Genomic DNA, 22,314 nt, shown 5'->3' on the forward strand with positions numbered 1-22,314 from the left:
ATGACCCGCCGCGCACGAAGTGCGCGGCTCCCCCTATATCGTCGAAGACGATACACTATAGTGAAGCGACAGTGGGGGTCACCACGTGATACAAAGAAAACAATGGTAGTTGGTACAAAAATGTTTAAAATCCGAGCAAGTTTATTTTATCGTGCACCCCCTACTTGTATCATATCAGTGAAGTTATTCGAAACAAAACGAAACACAATATTTACTACCCCGCTTGTACACTCCTGCGCGCAGTGTTGTGACCTCCCTTCGTCGTAATTAGCTCGTATTCAGATTGAACAATTTTGAAGTCAAATAAATGTTGTTTCTTTTAGATTTGAATAAACAATAAGGATTTAGTCCGAAAGTAATTTGTCTACTAAATAACATTTTGAAATTATGAACAAAATTGGTAAAAATTTGCCATAGTTGTGACCAAAAAACTACGCGCAGAATTAAATATTTCTTCATAAACGCGTGAACATTTTTGAGTTTAACATTGAATATCTTAGCTCGGTTATTTTAACACTTAATTTTAAAGTATCTATCCGATAACTAAACATTTTATCTTTACGACAGTATAATTTTTTTTGTATATTTGCTAAATTAAAAAAACAGTAGGAATAGAAACGTCGAAGGTCTTGCGCTTATTTCAGTCCCAAAATATACCCTAATCATAAACTTCATAAAACCCACTGAAAATGATGTCTACAGGCATATTTAGCCCTTACACCTTCCCAAATCATTTAGCAAGGATTCAGAGCCAGCTTTTAAAATTAGCTTTCGAATAACATTGTTAAGACATAAAACTATAAATAAATGAGTGCGTTTTTCTCTTTCGTCTCAACAGTTTCTCTTTCATTTTAACACTATATATCAGTAAAAGCAATCAGCGATCTTTATTCATCATTAAAGGAGTAAAATAATTGGTCCTCGTTAATGTTTAGTGTCTGATTACAGTTTCGGTCCGACCTCCACACCTGAAAAGATATTGGGGGTATTATCAGTTAAGTAAATGGAAAAATCATATTTGCATCATAAAACTATGAAAACATTGAAACTAATATTTTTGAAGGCTCGCCTATTCGTTTAAGCAATCAAATAGTCAGTGCAAAGAACAGTTGAAGGCACCGGGAATGTTTCAAATAAATCCTCTGTCTACTATCAGACCACACACTCCACTATGCACTTCAATGTATCGTATAACAATGGCAGTTGAAATCCCGCCATTTTAAAATCAAAAATGTGCGCAGCATCTTACGGGTTATGCGCCGTGATCAACGGTCACGGCGCAATGGTTATGCGCCGTGACCATTGATCACGGCGCATACACATTGCGTTTAAATTGTCGTATAAATGTCCAGCTTCTCTGTGAAATTTAGTTGACTCGACTAATTTAAAAATTTAATACTCTTTGTTTCATTCTAGTTTAATTGTATTTCTATTATGGTCGGAAAGAATTATAATGTTTTTTTCTTCTACTGGGCCACATTCAGCCTGTCATTCCGCCATATTTTCAACGGCTATGAACACTAACATATGAACACTTATATGAGCCTGGCCCCATGTAAGATGTTTCTTTGTAGTCAGCAGTGTATTACTATTTCGGTTTTATAGTCGCATTTAATTCAGTTAATATTTTTGGTTTCTTCACCTCTTCAAAGTTCAATGTAATTGGTTTGGAGGTCATTTGAAATAAGGAGGTAAAATAACTCACATAGCTTCCAGCAAGTTTCACGGATATAGTGATTGAGTTTCTAGTCAACCTAGCCTCTTTGCCTGACTGATTTCTTGTTCGGCAGGGTGACTGCTTAAACGTCAACTTCAACCTCTTCCACTGCATCGAATCGTACTAGTAGAATTTGTACCTGAAATATTACATTTAGTTTAGCGACCTTCACATGCGGGTCAAACTTAGTATTTCTGAAAGTTTCGCCAAATTTCATTGATTTCAGAGGGTGTGGCACGTCACTCTCTCCTTTTAGTTTTAATTATTGTCGCCATAAAATGACAACACTTTATACTAGGAACTCCAAAGTTGACAGACACATTTGGTATAATAATTTAAGTGATTCCCAAAATTTCAAGTTGATTACACAATTTGGCCAAGTTATGACCCATTTAAGGGCTAGCACGACTTGGAAGCTGGAGAAATGTCGACTCCATCAGTCCTACCAGCAGTTTTTTGATGACATGATAAGGGCGATTCAACCGCAAGTCAGGTCAGGGAGAGTTTGGAGACCAGACAAGGAACTAGATTGTGCTGAGAGGGACTTAGTCTGTGAAGCGGTGAGAGGAATGGTCGTACAGCAGGGCAAGGATTGGTTTTGGAGAATGGAAGAAACCGTGGAAGAAGATGAACGCCCGGGAACAACAAGCTGAGGTCCTTCAGAGAGTTAAAAGAAACCTCGAGCATGAAAGGGAAGTTCAATGCGGCTCTCTTGAGATGCAGTCAAGATGGGGACAGTGGAGGGAAGAGGTTATGAAGACGGACATGAGCTGGCACACACTCTTCAAGTATGGTGATTCGCTCACAGGTTTTATGCTAAGTGCGACTTATGGTACTGTGGTCACACCAAATTGATTTTTTTAAATAATCCAAATACAGGCAGCGATTTAGTCAACTTAAGTTTGTCATTTATGTAATTGAACATTAAAAATGTATCCTTCATAGAATTTTGTATTATCTCGAGGGTATAAAATTGTCAATTGAGAAACACGTCATAAATCTAAACAAATAAGTTCATTAAAATAGCTATCAATCAGTAAATGAACGAACCTGTACATCTAGATGATGTAGGTCCACCACTTGTAACTTGTCAGACCGGTAACTTGTCAGGCCGGTTGTTGTACAGCTTCCTGTTCAGCCTGAAAACACATTTCTGTTACCATGACAACGTTACCATTACAAGTTACCCGTGATGGGGAGTGTCATGAGGTTACGTGACTGATAAAGTTAATACACCTCCTCCCCACTAATAGTGCACTAACCTGGAAATGAGGGAGTAGACTCCAAAAAGTGAGGACCAGCGTGATGTCAGTAACTTTTAAAAAAGCCCGGGCCTATTTTAGATCCTGAAATTAGTGCCAGGAGTCTGTTTCGTGGATTATATTGTTGGCTTTAAAGGGATTTAAAAAGTGTAAACAGTATAAGGGTATTTATAAAACACATAATTACTGAACACGTGTCGAGATTAACTTAAAACGTGAAAAATCAATAATCAAGTAATCACACGTTTCCTTGCCCCTTCCCTTGTCTGAAAAGTGAAAACTATCCCCTCCCCTTTCACCGAACGTGTGTCTAACTCTAATCACGAGCAATTTAAATCAAACACGTAAAAACAAGTAACACATAAATGCGAGTACAGTGGCAGTCAACTACATGAATGGTAGTCAACTGATAGTGCGGAGAAACACGTCACACACGTTAGGCCAGGAATGTTCCGCGCCATATAAGGAATAATTCACTGGGTGTACAAATAAACAATGTGGTTGGGCCGTGAACTGGTGGTATTTTTTACACAACTTGTTTTAGTGGGCTTGTCAAGTCCTGCTCGATTATAGTAGTATAGAAGTGAGGCGGAACACCATAGTATGAAGACACAGGCACTTTTAGAATTAGAGTCCATTTTAATATCACTTTTCACGCTCAGTGCTTCAGACTTTAAATTAAAACTGGCACTTTCCATTTTAACTTCGGCTAATTGATCCCTTACCAATATAAGATAAGTTGTAAATGTAAGTATGAATTGTGGGTCAAATAAGACAGTAGTTTTTATGTTCTTATGTGAATTTTTAATCTATAATTCCGATCCCGGCCAAAAACTCAAAATTGGCCGGGGCCGGGAATAAACACCTCCCCCGGCGCCGGGAATCCCGGTCGTTCAGTGCATTACAGCACAGTAAACATAGCCAAAGTTGTTACTTGTCAAATGCTATAATAGAATCTCTAGAATACAAATAAATTCATTCGATCAACATCGAAAATGACGTCACAACGACGGTTATGTCAATGACGTCACGAAGCTCACTTGAAGTTTTTGCTGCTGTCTGAGTTTATCAGCTTGTTCACCAGTCGCTGTACTTCTTCAGCGTGCTGATTCAACAGGGAGATGCTTCTTTCTTGGTCTTTCAGCGCTTTTAGCTTCTCCTGAAATAATCGAGAGGTAATACTGTCTTCTTTCTCTAATAACAAACAAAATAATAAACAAGCAAATAAACAAAGTTTTGTCTGCTTTCAAGCTCAAAAGTAATAGTAACACTAACACGACTCACGAGCCCTTTAAAGCTTGTAATAATGTAAGGCGTGACTGTGTTTTCTATGGACAAAATTATTTCAACCTAATTTCTGCATGACAATGTTTAACCTAATTTCTACATGACTATGATCCAGCTATCAGGAAAATTTAAACATCTAATAATTTAAAATTATATCATTAGAACTAGAAGTTCATTTAAAAGTATCGAAATCTTAGTTCTATTTTTACAGTCACCTTTTTAACTATTGAGTTCAATGATTGCTAACTTTGATTTACTCTTTAACTAAAGTTTGCTGAAATTAAAAAGTTGTATGATAAAAAGGTACACAAAATCAAAAACTTAGTCGATTAAACTCGTTTCTAGTCTGCGTCCAAACTTACTTATTATTATTAAAGTTAAACGTTAGAATTTATAAATAATAGTAAAACAGGATTTAATATCTCCCAAAGGATCAACCTCGTGAACTGTAACTTCGATTTAATAAAAGGCTCGAATAAAAGCAAAGAGGTTACTAAGCACTTACCTATTACCCCCATGACATAAGGTTAAAATTCTCCCCTAACGAGATATTGGCGAAAAACTGTCTCGATCACCTGATATGACCGTATAAGGAAGTTAGCCTAATTTCTCTATAGTGTTTCAGTGTATGCTTTTGTAAAGGATTTGGTTAGGGTTAGGCCGTTAGGGTTGGGATCTGATTAGAGGGTTATGGTTTCCGGGTTTCGAATAGTTGTTTAGGGCCATCTACAGAACGGGTTGAAGAAGTCACGTGACAGGCGATTGTAGAGTGATTAATCATCATCCACCATAACTGCCATCGTAAACAGTTAATTAATTAGGTATCAACAATCAAGCACAATATATAATACAGCAGGGCTGATTACTGCTGACACATTATAAAGCAACTAAGAGCAGAAATATGGATGATGGAATAACGCGAGGCAACAGTGAACTGGGCGCAATTAAGGCGCGAACAGTGAACGCACGAAGTGTAAAACTCAAAGTGCTCCTTCATCAATTATGTTCACTCTTAGACGGATTTGACACGCGAAATTGCGCGGCAATTATGCGCGGCGCGTAAAACTTTTGTAAACCTTTCGGACAAGGGTTAAATTATTTTTCTACTGTCAACACAGCCCAAGTTATACATGTTTTAATATCAAAAAATGTCCAATTTTTTTGTATCATTTTTAACTAATTTCTTTTTCAAATCGCTGCCACATCAAAATTATTTTACGAAAGTACATTAAATTTTCACAGAAAGCATGCTTAATCGTTTTAGAACTATATTAAAAAAGAATTTAATATAAAAAATGTTAAAACTTTAAAATTATCAATTGAATAAATTGCCAACGTCCAAATATGTGTAAAATACGACGAAGAGGGGTCACAACACTGCGCGCGGCAGTGTTGTATGCGACAAAGATATTGCATAAATTAATTGACGATGTCAATTCATGGCAGCTCGGCGCGGCACAGTAGCGCATTTCGCCGATCTAGCCATAGTAGAGGCTCTTACGGGCAAAAAGACGTGTTTTCTGCTACGAGTTTAGAGACCTAACCGCTAATTGGACACAATAGTATGATGTCTAAGGATCGATAATATGTTAAGAAGTATAAATTTGGCCTTATTAGTCACGTGCTATACCAATGCGCGTTTTAAACTTTGACAGTCTATTACTCTAAGGCAAATAAAGTAATTATATCCATATTCTGTCAGCAATAAGATCACATTATTTTCTATTTAGTGTGAAAATATGAGCTAGAACGGACATAATCTCGCTGAGTTATAGCTGTTTGAAATTTATGATGAACGCGCGGGTGCCAATTGATAACAACTAAATGCTTTTGCGCGTAGTGCGCGTCGAAAATTTGGCAAAAACGCTTGCGGAGTGACAATATTCAAACTTCGATTAAGTATATGAAGTGGGTACTTCTCGGAAAGGAAAAATTTAGCCAAACACGATGTGACTATTTTTGGGTTGATTTAATACAACTGCAAAAAATTATTCAAACTTAAAGCAAAAAAGTCAAAATTTTTACCACTTTTTTGGATTTTTACCTCAGAACAAATAGAGGGATTTGTTTTATTTTTATACAATCTTGTGCGGCTGTCTTTTAGCTATCTTTATGCAAGTTTTGCCGACATGCCAACAAAATTAACTTGCTCAAAATATCAAAAAACATGGTTTTTTGGCCTATTTTTGGCCCAAAAATCGGTTTTTTGCGATTTTACCCCAGAACAATCAGTCCAATCATCTTGAAACTACTTTCAATCGATTCTACGGTCAAAAATACGTCTAGTAAGGTGTATCTGGGGTCCCTAACGTATCGAGCAGACAATGCCCGTAAGAGCCTCTACTACCAGAGAAGCCTTATTGAGAAGCCTTATTGAGTGCGCGGCGCGGCACAGTAACGCATCGCGCTACAATTGCATAAAATATACCTAAATAATTTACACAATGTCTGAGCGGCTCTCCACAAAAATTTTTTTCCTCCTCAGAGCAGAAAGTTTTTTAAAAAATATATAAACTGGGATCTCATAAAAATTTAAGAACCAATGTACTTTATTTGACAATAAAAGATAAAAATTGTGTCACACCTAAGGTTTATAAACTACAAAGACGTGCGCCGAGTTAGACTCGTCGACGGTCTTATATAATAAGAACAAAAAATTTACGAGTATCCTTTGATTGACGATGTCAATCTGTCGAGATCGTTGCTCTGCGAAGCAGAGCAACGATCGAAGCAAGAATGCTAGTTTGCGCGGCGCGTCGAAGCGGTGAAGTCCTCGTTCACTATGATATCTTGTCCTCACAACAAATAATACCACTTCTGATATAATATCGTCTCTTCAAATCCTTCTTTGCCTTCTCTTTCATCTCCAAAACGAGCAGATGATGTCTGGCTTGCTCCTCAGGTGACTGATCTGGTGAAATGAACACAGTTTTGTGGTGCTCACTCAGTTTCAGGTTTTTCGATTTTAATAAAATCTGATGTACAGTATTCGAATTTGATAACAAAATTTTGGCAGGTCTGGTCTTGTAAGCTGATTTCCTTCCAATCCTTACAGCTTCGAAGTGTGGTTTCACTTCCATCTGTTCAAACAGTTCGTCTACTTTGTCTGATAGTTTCTCTTCATCTGTCTCCTTTAAACAAAAATGAGAACATTCCTGCTGCGATCCTCTTCTGACACAGCCTTCTGCACAACTTTTTTCAGGCTCTCCTCCGTTATTGTAGTGTTCGGCGAGGATTTTAACACAGCTTGACTGTATGACTAATTGATCTCAGCTTGAACAGTGTCCTGAACAGCAAATTTTACGGTGGTCTGAACAGATTCCAACTGATTGGCTTTGGCTTAAAGAAGTTCCCTCTGCAGTTTGATAACCGACTCTTGTGATCGGATGAGAAAACTCTTCAATTCCTCAACATCTTTCATTGCATTCAGAGTTTCTCCGACGACAGAATTCAACTGATTGTACATATTATACATTGAGGAGAAAATGGTTCCCCCTACCAGGCTTGTCCATGCCACCAAGGAAGGCCCCCTTTACAGACTAGAAAAGTGGGTTAGCCCATACCTAACAGATGTAAGTAGGATTTATTGCCAACAGGAGTTTCTCCTGGATACACCAGACCTTCTCAGTAACATCAAAAACCTTAATGAATCTGCAGACATGTCAAAATATAGCACCATCAACTTGTTTACTTTAGACGTGATCAGTCTGTATCCAAGCATAAAACCTGAAATAGCTATGTCTGCATTGGAACATGCCCTGAACGGTAGTGCTATGATTGATAAGCGAAAGGCTATCCTGAAAACATTCACGGAGATTATCTTCACAAACTCCTTTGTCACTTTTCAAGAAAATGTGTACACAGGCAAAAAGGGTATCCTAACTGGAAATTGTATTTCGCGTCAAGTCGCTGATATCATGCTTCATTGGGTGCTATTCATCAATATCTGTCCTGAAATGATACAGCTATGGAGTCTTATTTTATTCTGGCGACGCTTCATCGACAATGTATTTGGAATTTGGAAGGGCTCCAGGAGGCAATTTGATCTTTTTGTGTCGAAACTAAATGAAGCCGCAAAACGATTTGGAATTCAGTTCGTTGATTGTCAGTTTGGCAAATCAGTTAACTACTTGGATGTAGAACTCACCCTGGGGGAGAACAACAACATAGACTACAGACTATTTAAGAAAGAGACTGATGCCAGGCTTTACCTCAATACCGATATTTTCCACCCAAACCACGTCTTTAAATCAGTGGTATTCTCACAGATGAATGATGATCCGAGTGATCAAGCGAAATTCGCAGGATCACACATGTGTGGAGGACCTGATGGAACTTAAAGAAGACCTGATGAAAAGTGGACACAAGGAGGGGACCTTAACAAAGACAGAGCCTGAAGCAGTCTTGAGGTCAATAGAACACGAATTGTATGAGAGGGAAGATAAGAAGCCAATCACTGACAAAGTTGTCTTTTCAGTGAAATTTTTCAAAGAGGTCACTGAGCCTGAGCTTAGGAAGTTGGTCCACTCTACTAGTGAGGACATCAAACAATTATGCGGAGACGTACAGATATTGTTTGCACTACGTAAACAGCCATCTATAGGCAACACAGTAGTGCGCAATAGAAAACTCAGTTCGTGCCCCGAAACGGATTCTATCACCATCAGCCAAAACTGTGGCGGGAGAGGCTGTGCAACCTGTCCCCAACTGTTCAACTCCAACGAAGTCATCACTGTCAATGGTTTGGTTTTAACTCTGGATTTCCGGTTGACATGTAAGGACAGCAATATAATTTATGTCGCCCAATGCCAAATTTGTAATAAACTTCCCCAGAGCCTAAAAGACGATACCTATTTCGGCCAAACGGTTTCTCCATTTCATATCAGAATGAATGGACACAGAAACAAGTTTAAAATTGATAATGAATTGTCATTTGAGAAGTCGGCACTTTCCATGCATTGTTTTCTAGTGCATAAATCTGATTTCACTATAGGAGTTTTTAAATTAGGTGTAGTAAGAAAAGTCCGACCAACAGCACTTGATAGAGAAGAGAGCATTCTTATTTCAAAATTCAGAACTAATATTTTTGGGTTAAATAGGATTGTAGTTACTCGCTAAATTTTGATTTGTGTTTTAATGTATTCATTGGGTGTAATACTTGGAGGACTTCGCCGCTTCGACGCGCCGCGCAAACTTCGACGCGCCGCGCAAACTAGCATTCTTGCTTCGACGATGCTTCGCAGAGCAACGATCTCGACGGATTGACATCGTCAATCAAGTGTAATACACGCCTTATCGGTAACTGTTATGCTCTGTTGTCCATTCTACCTAGCACATTGAGCTCTTTTGTAAAGTTTCAGATTAAAATCTGTTTTGAATTTTCAAGTTGTTAACTTTTAAATTGCTTTCATTAGTCTAACCTGATTTTATTTTTATAGGCTAGTGATGTAAATCTACGAAGAATTCACCTATATTTGTGCTGTCTTACTATGTGTCCAAACCAAATTGTATTATACATCAGATTTGATAAAACCTTCTTGAATCTTGACTGGCTTTTCAAACTTTTCAACTGAAAACCTTGTTTTATTTTCACAGTTCGTGGCTTCTGCAACATTCGAAATTGAAGCGTTGAAATCCTCATGCGCTTCGTTGAAAAATGTAGAGTGTCATGTCCTGACAAACGCTGCAATAAATCTGCCTTCGGCGGCGCGCACTTCGCGCGCTAAAAGTGGCATGCAACGTATGTCAATACTTAACTTGTATTACAAGACTAAACGGTGGTCGCAGTGCAATTAAACAATTTTACTGATAAGAGAGCAACTGTTATCAACACACAAGCTAAAACTAAAAGGTTTTACTAAAAACATATATGGACACGTTCATTTGAGTTTGAGGATATTGGTAAATATAAGTGACCCTATTAAAAGGCACAGTGTAGTTGACTTTGTCACACTATGAAATTACACAAACCCTTGATGGTTAGGATAATCGTCTCATCCTCTAGGCTAACTTTGTCACATAACGATATCTTAATCAGGTGATAAGATATCGCTTAAATACGGCCGGCACGGAAATGGTTACATTGTCACACTATAAACATGTGACAGAGTAAATATGGACCCCTTGCTGCCGTTTTTGACCAAAATTTTGAGTGTCCAGTTGATTGGATGGGTACATATGACCATTACCTACATATTTTACGACTTTTTTCGTTAGATGGTGCACTCAGGTTTACTCTGTCACACATTTAAGAAAATATGTGAACAATGTTTAGGGAACCCTGATAAGTAATGCTGAGTAGTGTAGGTTTATTTAATGGCCTGGAAGTGCTTGGAATTGTTATTATATCATATAGTCGCAAGGAATTAAAACACAGAAGGCACAGACAAGTTTACTTTGTCACATAATCTTGATGATATCGAACATGTGTGAAATTGAACAAATAATGATATACCAGCTTAAACCCTTTGTGTTACGTACTATGGATCAAACAATACTGCTAGTACCATGCACCGGTCACATTAATCATTATCGGGTGGTAATATGTTAACAGTGTCACAATTAAACTACCACAACATGATCAAAAATAGGGTAATTTCGTCACAAAAAATTATTATAACTCTGTCAGCTCCTTGCTGGCAAAATAACTAGTTTATCGAAATTTTTTTGATGATAAAGTTACATAATAGTATTCTAATAGAGGTATACTTCTTCAAAATAGGGGCAAGACATGTTTACTTTGTCACATCAGTTATTATAAAAGTTAGTTAATCGTCATCAAATTAACCGATCTTTTTCGAAGTATGGATCGATTAATATAGGCAATAAAGCATCCTAATTCCTATGCCAATTTTAACACACTATCTTGATTTTGTTGGGGCAGGAAAAGTTAATTTTGTCACATTTTCAGTGTCTTTGACAAATTAATCTAAAATAGTTAAACTTTAGCTCTGATGTTCTTGACAATATTTTACCAATCGTTTCTAAAAGAATGTTGAATTCTAATAAAGTTATAGATCTTCAAAATAGGGGCAAGACATGTTTACTTTGTCACATCAGTTATTATTAGAGTTAGGTAATCGTCATCACATTAACATATATTTTTTTGTAGTTTGGATTGATTTATTTAGGTAATCAGGCAGCCTATGCTAATTTTTACACACTATCTTGAAATTGTTGGGGCAGGAAAGTTAATTTTGTCACATTTTTAGTGACTTTGACAAATTTAACCTAAAATTGTTAAACTTGAGCTCTGATGTTCTGGACAATATTCTACCAATTTTTTCTGAAAGAATGTTGAATTCTAATAGAGTTATAGAATATATAGATCTTCAAAATAGGGGCAAGACATGTTTACTTTGTCACATCAGTTATTATAAGAGTTATTATAAGAGACTATTTCATTATATAATCATTGTTTTTAACCTATTTATGATTTTGTATAATTTTTTGTGACAATGTAAACATCAACTGATCTTAACTTGCATCAACTACATTGTCATCATGTAAAGTTTTCCCGCCTTTTAAACCAAAATCAGATATAAATAATTCGCCCAAAATTTTAAATTCCATACATTGTGACAGAATTAACCTCATTTCCCAATAACCAAGTGCCTGTATTAGCTAACTATTCAAAGCAACATATTTCAGGGCTATGATTGGTACTCCGTACTTGGTAGATCAACCATCAAATAATGAGTAAAAAGGGTTTTGAGGACACCTCACAGTAGAATAGAGGTATGGTATTCTGACTGTGACAAAGTTACCTAAATATTGCCTTGTAACCGTTCTATCCGTGCCCTTTAACCAATGTTGTATCATAATTGTTAGATTGACCTAATCTACTATGTTTCAGACCAAGGAATGATAATTAGACAACTGCAGTTAACTAAGTCACACAAAATGTGACATTTGAACCATTATAGTGCCTAACAACAATAGATTTTCTTTCTGAGCAGTGCATATGGGAGTATGGGTTACGTGGCTAATGTTCAGAACTTCTGAACGTGCTAGGTTAATAGATGTCAAAATTAAGCCACTATCGTCAAAAACGCTATTATTTTTGTTTACCAATATCCTCAAACTCAAACGAACGTGTCCATATCATTTTTAATCCCGGGATTCAAAAAGTCCATGTCCTTTTTTGAACTGCTGCCAAGCAGCAGAACATTTCGAAGAAAAAAGAACTTCGGCACTATCCGTCGCGGAGTAGAGTCCGCGGCGGAGCCGCCGGACTCCGAGGCGGAGTCCGACGGTGCTCCGCCAAAATGTATTTACACTGGACTCGAGTACATTTTGGCGGACTCCGAGCGGAGCCGAGCGGACTTTAAAGTCCGCCGCGGACTCCGAGCGGCTCCGCGGCGGCTCGGCGGAGTGTCCGCCGCGGACTAAGCCACTAGGCGGACTCCGGTCCGCCGCGGACTCCGGCGAAGTGCTTGGCGGACTCCGGCGGACCTCTCCGGCGGACTTGAATCCGGCGGAGTCCGGCGGAGCTTGGACTCCGCTCGGAGTCCGCCGGACTCCAACAGAGTCCACTGACTTCCGACTTCCGACTTCCGACTTCCGACCCTCGGCTAAATTTACCTGAGGACCCCAGGCTTTAATGTTGGTAAACATTACAACGAATAGAGATTAGGCGGAATGACAGGCTGAGCGCGGCCCAGTAAGGCTAAATTTGTCACGTGACATACAACATAGCATTTTGCGATATTGTGGTCAGATGAAAAGGTCGCTAGTGATAAACCTTAACCATTACCCTCACAATGTCAATAGTGTACAACTCTAGTCCTAACTTTGACCCTATAATGTATAAACGTTGACCCTAACCCTCCACCAAACCGCCAGCAGCGAAATATCAATGTCATTGACTGGTCACGTGACCAAAACAATTTTTGTCATATTATCTCATATAGGGAAGCGTTTTTAGTTTTACCCTACACGTTGCATGTGGCGTCATTCGGCCGGATCCCAGCAAGCAAAAATACGTCGACCATCACAGGACGACGCCAGCACTCTCTACGCTCGTCGAGCTCCGATCGTCCTGTGACGAAGTAAGGACGAAGCCTGAGGTCCTCAGGTAACATCGACCACCGATTGAAAATTCAGAGATTTTTTGACATAAAGGTCAAATGTAAAACTAAAATCTTGATGTTAATTGATTGACGACGTCAATTTTTGAGCACAGCGCGAGCGCATGCGGAAAAAGACCGCGTAGCTAGTCAAGATGTTGATAAATATTTGGCTTGTGGCGCGATGTGTTGCTCTAAGTCTAACTATAGCCCTCTCGCTTGCAGTAGCGCGCGACCGCCGGAGGCGGAAATTATGACCTGGTTAGCTAGTGGCTAGGTAAACGCGATGTGCCTTGTAGGATGAAATCCTACTAGCTGACGCCACTCGCAGCTGTGATGCTCGCTGTACGTCAGCGATCGAAATTTATACGCGTATCACCCGTTAAGATGTGCCATCCGACGTGCCACACAATTTTTCTCGTTGCTCGTCGCACGTCGACGAACAACGAAGCTCGTTGCGACGCGCAATGAGCTGCCAGGCTAGGACATCGTCCTGGTCCAACAAATTTTGGCGAGCGATTTTCTCCAAAAATTTAATGAGGGCGCCGACTTCCACTCTGGCTAGGTTTCTTGTTACCCAGCGCGCGTTCCTTAATGGGATGATGTTGACATACGTTCCATGCCACTTTTCGCGCGCGAAGCGCGCGCCGCCGAAATAATAATAAATATCTCTGATATTTGGATACGAAACATGTATCAAGGATGATGTAAAATTAGGTAAAAAGAATTCACTGACTTGGCCAGAGTGCTTTCATAAAACTCTATTACTAGCTTGGCGTTGTAGGATTATATACTTTAATTTCGGATCGAGTGAAGCGAGCGATACACATTACTTTGATTAAACTCATGCTGATCACAATACAGTACAGGGAAGTGGGTAACACGGCTTGCAGTCGCAGCTGCAGCTCCTCGCTGGCGGTAATATTTCAATGCAAATGAACAAGAATTAAGAAAAAGAGAATTTAAGAAAAAGATAATTTTATTTGCCACAGAATAATCAATACATATAATATACTTCAAAAACTTCAAAATATATTGTAACATGTAAGTTCATCTATCGTTCATAAGATGGGCCCGTGGGGTACTCTCAATAATCAAGTACATGAGTACCCGACCCGCCGCGCTGGGTAACAAGAAACCTAGCCAGAGTGGAAGTCGGCGCCCTCATTAAATTTTTGGACAAATCGCTCGCCAAAATTTGTTGGACCAGGACGATGTCCTAGCCTGGCAGCTCATTGCGCGTCGCAACGAGCTTCGTTGTTCGTCGACGTGCGACGAGCAACGAAAAAAATTGTGTGGCGCGTCGGGTGGCACATCTTAACGGGTGATACGCGTATAAATTTCGATCGCTGACGTACCGGTACAGCGAGCAGCACAGCTGCAAGTGGCGTCAGCTAGTAGGATTTCATCCTACAAGGCACATTGCGTTTACCTAGCTAACCAGGTCATTTCCGCCTCCGGCGGTCGCGCGCTACTGCAAGCGAGAGGGCTATAGTTAGACTTAGAGCAACACATCGCGCCACAAGCTTATAAACATCTTGACTAGCTACGCGGTCCTTTTCCGCATGCGCTCGCGCTGTGCTCAAAAATTGACGTCGTCAATCAATTAACATCAAGATTTTAGTTTTACATTTGACCTTTATGTCAAAAAATCTCTAAATTTTCAATCGGTGGTCGATGTTACCTGAGGACCTCAGGCTTCGTCCTTACTTCGTCACAGGACGATCGGAGCTCGAAGAGCGTAGAGAGTTCTGGCTGGCGTCGTCCTGTGATGGTCGACGTATTTTTGCTTGCTGGGATCCGGCCGAATGACGCCACATGCAACGTGTAGGGTAAAACTAAAAACGCTTCCCTATATGAGATAATATGACAAAAATTGTTTTGGTCACGTGACCAGTCAATGACATTGATATTTCGCTGCTGACGGTTTGGTGGAGGGTTAGGGTCAACGTTTATACATTATAGGGTCAAAGTTAGGACTAGAGTTGTACACTATTGACATTGTGAGGGTAATGGTTAAGGTTTATCACTAGCGACCTTTTCATCTGACCACAATATTGCAAAATGCTATGTTGTATGTCACGTGACAAATTTAGCCGAGGGTTGGAAGTCGGAGGTCGGAAGTCAGTGGACTCTGTTGGAGTTCGGCGGACTCCGAGTGGAGTCCGCCGAGCTGGTGGACTCCGCCAAGCTCCGCCGGACTCCGCCGGATTCAAGTCCGCCGGAGAGGTCCGCCGGAGTCCGCCAAGCACTCCGCCGGAGTCCGCGGCGGACCGGAGTCCGCCTAGTGGCTTAGTCCGCGGCGGACACTCCGCCGAGCCGCGGCGGAGCCGCTCGGAGTCCGCGGCGGACTTTAAATTCCGCTCGGAGTCCGCTCGGCTCCGCTCGGAGTCCGCCAAAATGTATTCGAGTCCAGTGTAAATACATTTTGGCGGAGCACCGCCGGACTCCGCTCGGAGTCCGGCGGCTCCGCTGCGGACTCTACTCCGCGACGGATAGTGCCAAAACTTTGAAAAGAATTGTTCGGTGTTGGTGGTTTCATGCAGAAAGCGAAAAATAATCATCTTAATTGAGAGTGATCTGAATTCGCATTAGACTGGGACATCCAGCTTTGTTTGCAAAAAGTAATAACGTCGGAATGATCAATTGACGTGTAAACAAAACAAACTCTGCATATAATTATATTTGAACTCGCGCGCAGCAAAGCAACCACACTCCACAGAATTAAAAACATAGTGGTCGGATCCGCTCCTACTAAACCGCTCGCCCAAATTTTAAGAAAATTCTTGTGAAAAGACCCTTTGCACTTTGGTCCGGTTGTGAAATTGGTCTATATTGGTGTATTTTTGGACGCTGACTCCAAATAACCCCCATGACGTAGGGTAAAAAATGCTTCCCTGGAGAGTTATGGGCAAAAAACCGTTCTGGTCACGTGACAGGCTAGTAAAACATGAAGTCGATTGTTTAGGGCTCAGGTTAGGGTTAGGGTTGTGGTAAGGGTTATGGAAAGCTTCGGGGTTATGGTTATACTTATGGTTAGGGTTGGGATTTGGGTTTTGTTGCTTGTTACACACACCCTACAGTATCAAGGTAAGCGCTGCTTATCATCCTGTATGATTATATGTACATTGTACAACTCATCCAAATTCTACCTCCACTGTCATGTTGCGCTCCTACTAAATCGCTCGCCCAAATTTTAAGAAAATTTTTGTGAAAAGGCCCTTTGGGTATGAAATTGATCGGAATCGGTGTATTTTTGGACGCTGATTCCGAATCACCCCCCATGACGTAGGGTAAAAATGCTTCCCTGGAGAGTTATGGGCAAAAAAACCGTTTTGGTCACGTGACAGGCTAGTAAAACATGAATTCGATTGTTTAGGGCCCGGGTTAGGGTTAGGGTTGTGGTAAGGGTTATGGTTAGCTTCGGGGTTATGGTTAGGGTTAGGGTTGGGATTAGGGTTTATGTAAAACCGTTTTGTACGGCTGTAAAACCATAAAAACCAAAGTCACGTGAAATTTTTGGGCGAGCGAATTAGTAAAAGCCGTCATGTTGAGGAAAGAGGCCACATAATCACCACCATATTATCTTACCTCAGGCTATCATGTTCATTAGATTAGGCGGAATGACAGGCTGAGCGCGGCCCAGTAACATATTATCATAACAAACTGACGCTTAGTTAGTATCATTACCTCCTGGCGGGATACCTTTTGAATAGTCATCGTTTATAACACCAACCAGCTCTGAGTTCAACAGAGAGTTAATTTCCAGATCACTCTGATCTCAAACTCCTCGCCCAATACACTGTGCACAGTGTCTTGGACTTGGAGTGTGCAGGCTTTGTTATCAAGCCACTCGCTAAAACTCTCGGCTGCTGGTAAATCACATAATCCGTACTCAAACAATACTGCCCTCATGAGGGAAACACAAAATTAGCATGATTTTTTCACAAGCCTCGAGACTCGAGAGCTTGCCTCCCCCATTACACGCTCTCCTTAATATTGAAGTAACTGTTCTATTTAAATTACTGTACATTGATGATACCGAAAACTACTGTTACTCTGATCACTCTTTTTGTGACGACTCTTTCGCAGTCAACGTCGGGTACCGGTAAGTTTAGTTTTAAAGTCAATATCTTCGAATAATTTACAATTAAATCAATGGTCTGAATTGATTGACGATGTCAATCCTTCGCAGCTTGGTGAGGCCCAGTGGTGCATCTTGCCAATCAATTGTCACTGTGGTTGCGAGGAGAATTATTTGATGAGCGGCGCGGCCCAGTACTAGTAGTAGTATTGCTTTGCACTACAATGGTCTAAATGCTGAAGTGCATAACATATTATAGTAAACAGTATGATATTCTCAGCCCTTCGATTGAATATTATTCCGCGTCAATTCAAATTTGATCTTGATACTAGCTCTGACTTATGTAAAACAAATGCTTTCTATTTGAAAGAAATGATCAATAACGCTTCAGAGACGTCATGCCAGATTCAAGAACAGCGTGGCTTCCTAAAGTACGTATGCAAGAAAGGAACCTCTACTTACAACAAATGCCATAATTAATGAGGTCTGATCGTCATCTTCTTACAGCGTTCGATGTCTGTGTGAAGGTAAAATGGTGATATCCTCTGGATCAGGCAGAGGTTGAGTGTTATCGGGATTATTTCTTTAGTAGTGGAACAGCAATACTAAGGTAATGGGACTACTGCGGACCCTCTACCGGCCAAACCTTGTTAACAAAGCCGCAGTCAAGGTTCGGTGAACGGTAGTTAAAAGCGCTTAAGGGACATAAGTCAAATTGGTAGAGCAACATCATGTAGTGGACATCTTAAGAAATGAGGAGTGGGTAGAATGTTAGGTTGCTCCTTTATAAATCGTCTTTTTCTCCGATAATAAGTTGACATCAAGTCTTGAAAATTATTCGAAAAGAATCTCGAATAATTTAGTTGCAGCGTGCCACATGGCTATCTAAACTGCAAACCCTACCCATTGCTGAGCAAGGCCTTTATCTTCTCCGACGAGCGGGATCATCAATAATGAGGTCTGATCGTCATCTTCTTACAGCGTTCGATGTCTGTGTGAAGGTAAAATGGTGATATCCTCTGGATCAGGCAGAGGTTGAGTGTTATCGGGATTATTTCTTTAGTAGTGGAACAGCAATACTAAGGTAATGGGACTACTGCGGACCCTCTACCGGCCAAACCTTGTTAACAAAGCCGCAGTCAAGGTTCGGTGAACGGTAGTTAAAAGCGCTTAAGGGACATAAGTCAAATTGGTAGAGCAACATCATGTAGTGGACATCTTAAGAAATGAGGAGTGGGTAGAATGTTAGGTTGCTCCTTTATAAATCGTCTTTTTCTCCGATAATAAGTTGACATCAAGTCTTGAAAATTATTCGAGAAGAATCTCGAATAATTTAGTTGCAGCGTGCCACATGGCTATCTAAACTGCAAACCCTACCCATTGCTGAGCAAGGCCTTTATCTTCTCCGACGAGCGGGATCATCAATAATGAGGTCTGATCGTCATCTTCTTACAGCGTTCGATGTCTGTGTGAAGGTAAAATGGTGATATCCTCTGGATCAGGCAGAGGTTGAGTGTTATCGGGATTATTTCTTTAGTAGTGGAACAGCAATACTAAGGTAATGGGACTACTGCGGACCCTCTACCGGCCAAACCTTGTTAACAAAGCCGCAGTCAAGGTTCGGTGAACGGTAGTTAAAAGCGCTTAAGGGACATAAGTCAAATTGGTAGAGCAACATCATGTAGTGGACATCTTAAGAAATGAGGAGTGGGTAGAATGTTAGGTTGCTCCTTTATAAATCGTCTTTTTCTCCGATAATAAGTTGACATCAAGTCTTGAAAATTATTCGAGAAGAATCTCGAATAATTTAGTTGCAGCGTGCCACATGGCTATCTAAACTGCAAACCCTACCCATTGCTGAGCAAGGCCTTTATCTTCTCCGACGAGCGGGATCATCAATAATGAGGTCTGATCGTCATCTTCTTACAGCGTTCGATGTCTGTGTGAAGGTAAAATGGTGATATCCTCTGGATCAGGCAGAGGTTGAGTGTTATCGGGATTATTTCTTTAGTAGTGGAACAGCAATACTAAGGTAATGGGACTACTGCGGACCCTCTACCGGCCAAACCTTGTTAACAAAGCCGCAGTCAAGGTTCGGTGAACGGTAGTTAAAAGCGCTTAAGGGACATAAGTCAAATTGGTAGAGCAACATCATGTAGTGGACATCTTAAGAAATGAGGAGTGGGTAGAATGTTAGGTTGCTCCTTTATAAATCGTCTTTTTCTCCGATAATAAGTTGACATCAAGTCTTGAAAATTATTCGAGAAGAATCTCGAATAATTTAGTTGCAGCGTGCCACATGGCTATCTAAACTGCAAACCCTACCCATTGCTGAGCAAGGCCTTTATCTTCTCCGACGAGCGGGATCATCAATAATGAGGTCTGATCGTCATCTTCTTACAGCGTTCGATGTCTGTGTGAAGGTAAAATGGTGATATCCTCTGGATCAGGCAGAGGTTGAGTGTTATCGGGATTATTTCTTTAGTAGTGGAACAGCAATACTAAGGTAATGGGACTACTGCGGACCCTCTACCGGCCAAACCTTGTTAACAAAGCCGCAGTCAAGGTTCGGTGAACGGTAGTTAAAAGCGCTTAAGGGACATAAGTCAAATTGGTAGAGCAACATCATGTAGTGGACATCTTAAGAAATGAGGAGTGGGTAGAATGTTAGGTTGCTCCTTTATAAATCGTCTTTTTCTCCGATAATAAGTTGACATCAAGTCTTGAAAATTATTCGAGAAGAATCTCGAATAATTTAGTTGCAGCGTGCCACATGGCTATCTAAACTGCAAACCCTACCCATTGCTGAGCAAGGCCTTTATCTTCTCCGACGAGCGGGATCATCAATAATGAGGTCTGATCGTCATCTTCTTACAGCGTTCGATGTCTGTGTGAAGGTAAAATGGTGATATCCTCTGGATCAGGCAGAGGTTGAGTGTTATCGGGATTATTTCTTTAGTAGTGGAACAGCAATACTAAGGTAATGGGACTACTGCGGACCCTCTACCGGCCAAACCTTGTTAACAAAGCCGCAGTCAAGGTTCGGTGAACGGTAGTTAAAAGCGCTTAAGGGACATAAGTCAAATTGGTAGAGCAACATCATGTAGTGGACATCTTAAGAAATGAGGAGTGGGTAGAATGTTAGGTTGCTCCTTTATAAATCGTCTTTTTCTCCGATAATAAGTTGACATCAAGTCTTGAAAATTATTCGAGAAGAATCTCGAATAATTTAGTTGCAGCGTGCCACATGGCTATCTAAACTGCAAACCCTACCCATTGCTGAGCAAGGCCTTTATCTTCTCCGACGAGCGGGATCATCAATAATGAGGTCTGATCGTCATCTTCTTACAGCGTTCGATGTCTGTGTGAAGGTAAAATGGTGATATCCTCTGGATCAGGCAGAGGTTGAGTGTTATCGGGATTATTTCTTTAGTAGTGGAACAGCAATACTAAGGTAATGGGACTACTGCGGACCCTCTACCGGCCAAACCTTGTTAACAAAGCCGCAGTCAAGGTTCGGTGAACGGTAGTTAAAAGCGCTTAAGGGACATAAGTCAAATTGGTAGAGCAACATCATGTAGTGGACATCTTAAGAAATGAGGAGTGGGTAGAATGTTAGGTTGCTCCTTTATAAATCGTCTTTTTCTCCGATAATAAGTTGACATCAAGTCTTGAAAATTATTCGAAAAGAATACTTATTATCGGAGAAAAAGACGATTTATAAAGGAGCAACCTAACATTCTACCCACTCCTCATTTCTTAAGATGTCCACTACATGATGTTGCTCTACCAATTTGACTTATGTCCCTTAAGCGCTTTTAACTACCGTTCACCGAACCTTGACTGCGGCTTTGTTAACAAGGTTTGGCCGGTAGAGGGTCCGCAGTAGTCCCATTACCTTAGTATTGCTGTTCCACTACTAAAGAAATAATCCCGATAACACTCAACCTCTGCCTGATCCAGAGGATATCACCATTTTACCTTCACACAGACATCGAACGCTGTAAGAAGATGACGATCAGACCTCATTATTGATGATCCCGCTCGTCGGAGAAGATAAAGGCCTTGCTCAGCAATGGGTAGGGTTTGCAGTTTAGATAGCCATGTGGCACGCTGCAACTAAATTATTCGAGATTCTTTTCGAATAATTTTCAAGACTTGATGTCAACTTATTATCGGAGAAAAAGACGATTTATAAAGGAGCAACCTAACATTCTACCCACTCCTCATTTCTTAAGATGTCCACTACATGATGTTGCTCTACCAATTTGACTTATGTCCCTTAAGCGCTTTTAACTACCGTTCACCGAACCTTGACTGCGGCTTTGTTAACAAGGTTTGGCCGGTAGAGGGTCCGCAGTAGTCCCATTACCTTAGTATTGCTGTTCCACTACTAAAGAAATAATCCCGATAACACTCAACCTCTGCCTGATCCAGAGGATATCACCATTTTACCTTCACACAGACATCGAACGCTGTAAGAAGATGACGATCAGACCTCATTATTGATGATCCCGCTCGTCGGAGAAGATAAAGGCCTTGCTCAGCAATGGGTAGGGTTTGCAGTTTAGATAGCCATGTGGCACGCTGCAACTAAATTATTCGAGATTCTTCTCGAATAATTTTCAAGACTTGATGTCAACTTATTATCGGAGAAAAAGACGATTTATAAAGGAGCAACCTAACATTCTACCCACTCCTCATTTCTTAAGATGTCCACTACATGATGTTGCTCTACCAATTTGACTTATGTCCCTTAAGCGCTTTTAACTACCGTTCACCGAACCTTGACTGCGGCTTTGTTAACAAGGTTTGGCCGGTAGAGGGTCCGCAGTAGTCCCATTACCTTAGTATTGCTGTTCCACTACTAAAGAAATAATCCCGATAACACTCAAC

General features: G+C 40.5%; 1 long non-coding RNA gene across 4 annotated transcripts; it reads right to left on the minus strand.

Moving 5' to 3' along the window:
- Positions 1 to 228: 228 nt before the first annotated feature.
- LOC134818617 (uncharacterized) lies at positions 229 to 5,206 on the minus strand. Of its 4 annotated transcripts, XR_010160688.1 has the most exons (7): positions 4,772 to 5,206; positions 4,482 to 4,540; positions 4,020 to 4,138; positions 2,980 to 3,063; positions 2,768 to 2,856; positions 1,706 to 1,856; positions 229 to 968 (listed from the first exon to the last, which is right to left on the minus strand). It is a non-coding gene; the product is annotated as an uncharacterized LOC134818617 (long non-coding RNA). The 4 variants fall into 4 exon arrangements; XR_010160689.1 differs by lacking the exon at positions 4,482 to 4,540; XR_010160687.1 differs by having other exon boundaries at positions 4,482 to 5,206.
- Between the last annotated feature and the right edge of the window lie 17,108 nt (positions 5,207 to 22,314).

The sequence above is a fragment of the Bolinopsis microptera genome, chromosome 7, assembly GCF_026151205.1.
Source record: "Bolinopsis microptera isolate Bmic1 chromosome 7, MBARI_Bmic_1.0, whole genome shotgun sequence".
In the NCBI taxonomy this organism is placed as follows: Eukaryota; Metazoa; Ctenophora; class Tentaculata; order Lobata; family Bolinopsidae; genus Bolinopsis; species Bolinopsis microptera.